Raw genomic sequence first — 5,800 nt, forward strand, 5'->3', positions numbered from 1 at the left:
GTGGTTTGGGGGTGAGGGTGGTAACTGGTGGGGCTAAGGGGTGGTTTGGGGGCGAGGGGGTTACAGGGGTTGGTTTTGGGGGTGAGGGGATAACCAAGGGGACGGGGTGGTTTGGGGGTGAGGGTGGTAACCGGTGGGGCTAAGGGGTGGTTTGGGGGCGGGGGTGCCAGGGGTTGGTTTTGGGGGTAACTGAAGGGCTAGGAGTGGTTTGAAGGAGAGGGGGGTTAGGGGGTGCCAGAGGGTTGGTTTTGGGGGAGAGGGGGCAACTAAGGGGGTAGAGGGTGGTTTGGGGGTGAGGGTGGTAACCGGCGGGCTAGGGGTGGTTTGGGCATGAGAGGGTACGGGGGGTAACTAAGGTGACAGGTGGTTTGGGGGGGGAGAGTGAGTAACCAGGAGATAGGGAGTCCCTGGGGGGAATAGGTAGTGGCTGGGGGAGTTGGTTTGGTGGGGAAAGGGGAGGCTGAGGGGTTGGTTTGGGGCAGAAGGGGGAGCCGAGGGTTGTTTGGGAGAGAGGCAGTGCATGGGGGTGGTTTGGGGGAGAGCTAGCAGCTGGAGAGGGTTGGTTTGGAGGGATGACAAGTATGTTTACAGGGATGGGGGTAACCTGGGGGGATTAGTTGAAGGGGGAAGGGATGCCTAGGAGGTAACAATATCACCAGCCAGCTCCAACAATTTAAAAGTCATAAGCCGGGTGCCTGAAATTGTGAGATATATTTTTTAAGAAGAGTCTTTATTTGCCTTCTGATTTTTTAAATGAGTCCTATTTTAAGGAGAGCTGAGATTCTCTTGCAATCACAGGACTCCAGAAGCTAGGGCTTTAAGGAAAACACCAAGTAGCACAAAACTCCTTATAAATGATAGAGAAAGAAGGCCAGAGAGTTTTTAAAAAATTATTTTCCTGCTTAGAAATATCAAGAATGCAATCCTGACCCTGTTGAAGTCAGTGGGAACTTTGCCATGGAAATGGGGACAGGAATTCACCCTAAGAATATAAAGTCTCGTGTTCATTGGTGACATTTCTCTCTTCCGCAGTGCCTCCAAAACACTTGATAGTGGCCAGGTATCGGCAATCCTGACTCGGTCATCCATTGCCCAGGTGGGCTCTGTATCTAAGTTATAGACATGCCAGCAAATAGCATTAGATAATTGATATTTGTTGCCTCTTTCTGGAGATTCATAAGACCACTGAAAAGCGGAGGAAGATGGAAAGCCAAAGGCTGCTCTTGTATTTCTCTGTCCATTGGAAACAGCAAAGGTCTCCTTTTTCCTGCGGGGTAGCCATCAGGCAAAGGACAAAATGTGTGGTTTATATTCTGAAAGACTGGATGGAAGAAAGAAATGTAGTGGGTGCATCCCACCACCTGCAATTTACAGTGCTGTGCTACAGCCAGGAAGACGGCCCTTAACTGAGGAAGATGGGGTTATTTTCTCCCAGCAGCATATTCAGCTTTTTGAGTTAAATCAGTCATAAGCAAACAAAAGATAAAGGGTGAAATTCTGGCTCCAGTGAAGTCAATGGCAAAGCTCCTTTTGGCTTCAGTTGGGCCAGGATTTCACAAAAGAGTTTTAAACAGTCTGAATACATCATCTTAATTTTGGTTTAATTGCACAGCATCTCTTATGTCATATGTTCTTTGGTCTTCTGTAGAGTTTATCCGGAAAAGCAGAGGAGATAAGATCTGCATTTCAAGTGAAAGAAACACGCAGAAAAAACCCTCTGGTTTTTGGTACAGGGGGAATTTTTTCCCAGGCCTTTTTGACATGTCATAAAGCAACCCCAAGGGGCACAAACCCAGATTGTTGTTTGTTTTTTTTCATATAGGTCCGCCTTCTCTGAGTCCAGACACTGGAAACCTGTGCTATCTGGGCAGGAGAGGAGAAGAAACTCCATCACTCATGCACTCTGCACAATTTTTCTGTCTTTACTGTCATGAGTTATTCAAGCTTAGATCCTGAACAATCTCTGGAACTGAGAAGTAAGTCCCCATAGTTCCCATGGAGATTTTTCCCTTAACGATGCTTTATAATTATTTACTAATGGTATTTCAGTGGTGCCTGGACACCCTGAGGGTATGTCTACACTGGCAGAGTTACGTTGCCGGCAGTTACATCGCCACTCAGAGAGCGCGGAAGGGAAACAGCTGTTGTGCGTTCACACTGTCAGCTGCCTGCACAATAGCATGTTCACACTTACGGCATTTGCAGCACTATTCAGAGCGGTCCAGTCTGGGCCACTATCTCACAGAGCATCTCTTCCTCTTCTGCCGCTAAGAGTTGTGGGAAGGTAGAGGGGGTCACTTGGCATCCTGGCTTCTGTCCCAATGCCCCATGATGCATTGCTTCACATACTAGCAATTCCTGTGCTTCCCTCCTCATTTGGTGCCATCTTTCAACAGTTTGTTTACTGCGCACTCTGCCTCTTCAGTCTGCAGGAATGGATCCCGCACTGTTGACCAGTATGCTGCTCACTCTCACTAATACGTCAGGAGTGGCAGTGGAGTTATTCCTTAAACTACAAAGTACATTGATCTCATCACGCATAGTAGCTACGACACAATATTGCTTGTGGCATTCACGGATGTGCTGGCCACAGTGGAATGCCACCTGGGGGCTCGGGAAATAAGCATTGAGTGGTGGGATCACATTGTCATGAAAATCTGGGATGACAAGCAGTGGCTGCAGAATTTTTGGCTGCAAGCACTGGAGTGGAGGAGGGGGAACGTGCTCAGGGGAAGAGGCAATGCCAGGGAAGGGATTTAGGGAGGGGTCCAATAGGGACAGGGAGGGGATGGAGTTGAGGTGGGGACTTTGGGGAAGGGGTTGGAATGGGGATGGGGCAGGGACCACGAGCACCCACTGGCACCAGGAAAAGTTGGCAGCTATGATGAGGACAAATGCAAAGAAGGAACAATCAGTTGCACACATATAAAATGGGAAATGACTGCCTAGGAAGGAGTGCTGCGGAAAGGGAGCTAGGGGGTCATAGTGGATCACAAGCTAAATATGAATTAGTGTAACGCTGTTGCAAAAAAAGCAAACATCATTCTGGGATGTATTAGCAGGAGTGTTATTAAGCAAGATGTGAGAAGTTATTCTGCTCTACTCCGCACTGATTAGGCCTCAACTGGAGTATTGTGTCCAGTTCTGGGCGCCACATTTCAGGAAAGATGTGGACAAATTGGAGAAAATCCAGAGAAGAGCAACAAGAATGATGAAAGGTCTAGAAAACATGAGCTATGAGGGAAGATTGAAAAAACTGGGTTAGTTTAGTCTGGAGAAGAGAAGACTGAGAGGGGACATAACAGTTTTTAAGTACATAAAAGGTTATTACAAGGAGGAGGGAGAAAAATTGTTCTTCTTAACCTCTGAGGATAGGACAAGAAGCAATGGGCTTAAATTACTGCAAGGGTGGCTTAGGTTGGACATTAGGAAAAACTTCCTAACTGTCAAGGTGGTTAAGCCCTGGACTAAATTGCCCAGGGAGGTTGTGGAATCTCCATCATTGGGGATTTTTAAGAGCAGGTTGGACAAACACGTGTCAAGGATGGTCTTGATAAGGGGACTGGACTAGATGACCTCTCGAGGTCCCTTCCACTTCTATGATTCTACATATAGTGAAAGAGAGTCCCTGTCCTGAAAATCTTATAATCTAAATAAAGTATGGTAGAAAAGATATAGACTAAGCCCCAGATCCATAAAGGTATTTAGGCTTCTAACTTCCATTGAAATCAATGAAAGTTAAGTGCTTAGATATTTTTGCAGATCTGGGCTAAAGTCTCCTTTCCAGGGTGTTCTTTCCTGAGCCATTCTCCTCAGAGGAGAATTCTTTTGCTTACTTTGTCTATGTTCACCGTCTGCTGGCCATAAGATAAAATATGAAAGATACCTTGCAAGAACATTTGAAAGCCTGCATGTGAACTCCTAGGCTGCTAAGGTGGAAGCACATGTCACATGCCTCCAGAAGTATAATTTTCTCTGGACCGGACTTGCAAAAATGTCTGGGATTTGATGTCACAAGGTATTAACTAGTGATCAGGCTGAGTCCAAGCCCTGTCACATGTAGATTATGATGCAATCTCAACTCTTTTCACACAGACATTCATTCCCCACCTTACAGTGAAAGAGAAACTCAGCAACAGTCATAGGGAAGATGATAACATCTGGCTGGAATCATCTAAAAAACACTGCTACTTGTTATATTGTATATAGTGCTGCTTATTCCTAGATATCAAAATTATTTACAAAACTGGGTTACTATCTCCATTGTAAAGATGGGGAAACTGAATGCAGAGGTTAAAATGACACCAAGTTCACTCATTATTGGTAGCAGAGCAGCAATAGAGCCTACGTCTAGCCACTGGGACGTGTTACCCCTTGGATGTCCTGGTAGAAGGTAGGTTTATGGTGTTACTGTACTTTGTTCAGAACCCAAAGTAGTTCCTAATCATGAAACAGAATCTCAGCTGTACTGCTTTAACTATACTGATATAGTTAAGTGGTACCATTTTTGTGAGTAGACAAGGTCTTAGAAGGACAGGGGCCTGGTCTGCATTTAGAAATTTTCCCAGCAATAGTTATTTCAGATAAGAGTGTGAAAAAATCACACCGCTAACGGACATAGCTATGCCAGGTAAAGCCCCAGTGTAGGCATAGTTACACTGACAAAAAAGTCCGTTTGCTGGAATACTTTATTACATCTAGGGAATTAGTATAAACAAAAGAACTCTTTTGCTAGTAGAAGCTGCATCTTCACTAGGAGAGTTTGTCAGTATAGTTATACTGGGGAATAGCTATACTGGCAAACCCTTCCTAGTGTAGACAAGATGATATTCAGATTTCAGTGACACTGGTGCAAATCCCAGACCAGGATCTTCACTGAGTCCTTTCAGATTGTATATCATCTTCTGTGAAACATTGAAAAATCTCCTAAAATTTTACACACACACCCCTTCTCCTCCTGGCTTAACAGTGCAGTTAGGGATTTGGAATGAACATAGGAGCTGCTTGGATTCTTTCCTCCAGTTGCCACCTTGGTGAGTTTATCCGAGGGCCGGGGCACAGCAGTGACAGTGTCACGATGTTGCGTTGGTGCGGTGCCACCCAGCATGGCAAAGGTTTCATGCTACGTTGTCCTCAAACAGAACAGCGACGCGGTCGCACCCTTTTGCAATGCAGCAATGTTCTGCGACGTGATTTCACCCCAAGGTAGGGTAACCGTATGTCCTGTTTTGGCTGGGACAGTCCCTTTTTTAGGCCCTGTCCTGGCATTTGTCCCGCTTGCTCGTCATGCCAACTGATCATCAGTTGAGAAGAGCAAAGGGGATAAATGTGGGGTGGGACCCCTAATGGGGCATGGAGCAATGTGTGAGGGAAGGGGGCAAGTGTCAACGCAAGCCCTGTGCTGGAGGGAGGGCTAGGGAGAGCGGCTCAGGCCTGCCGACCTGCCCCACGGGCAGGGGAGAGAGAGGGCCCTCGGGTGGGGGTGTGCGGTGGCAGGGGGCTGGCACTGGGGGGAGGGGACCCCAGCCCAGTGTGGGTGGGAGGCAGGGAGGGCGTGGGCTGGCCCCACGTGGGGGGAGGCCTCAGGCCAGCTCGGGGGTGTCGCTGGGAGGGGGATCCAGGCCCAGGGGCTGCGTGGGGGAAGGGCAGGCAAGGGGGCTCCAGGCTCCGCCCCCGTGAGCTGGAGGCGCTCAGCGGCCCAGCAGAGGGGGCCGCCTGCCCGCCCGGGCGCCACGCAGTGGGAGGAGCCCGCGGGCGGAGCGCTGAGCGGCGCGTGTGCCGGCCCCTTTAAGAGGAAGTA

Source organism: Gopherus evgoodei, chromosome 22 (assembly GCF_007399415.2).
Source record: "Gopherus evgoodei ecotype Sinaloan lineage chromosome 22, rGopEvg1_v1.p, whole genome shotgun sequence".
Classification (NCBI taxonomy): Eukaryota; Metazoa; Chordata; order Testudines; family Testudinidae; genus Gopherus; species Gopherus evgoodei.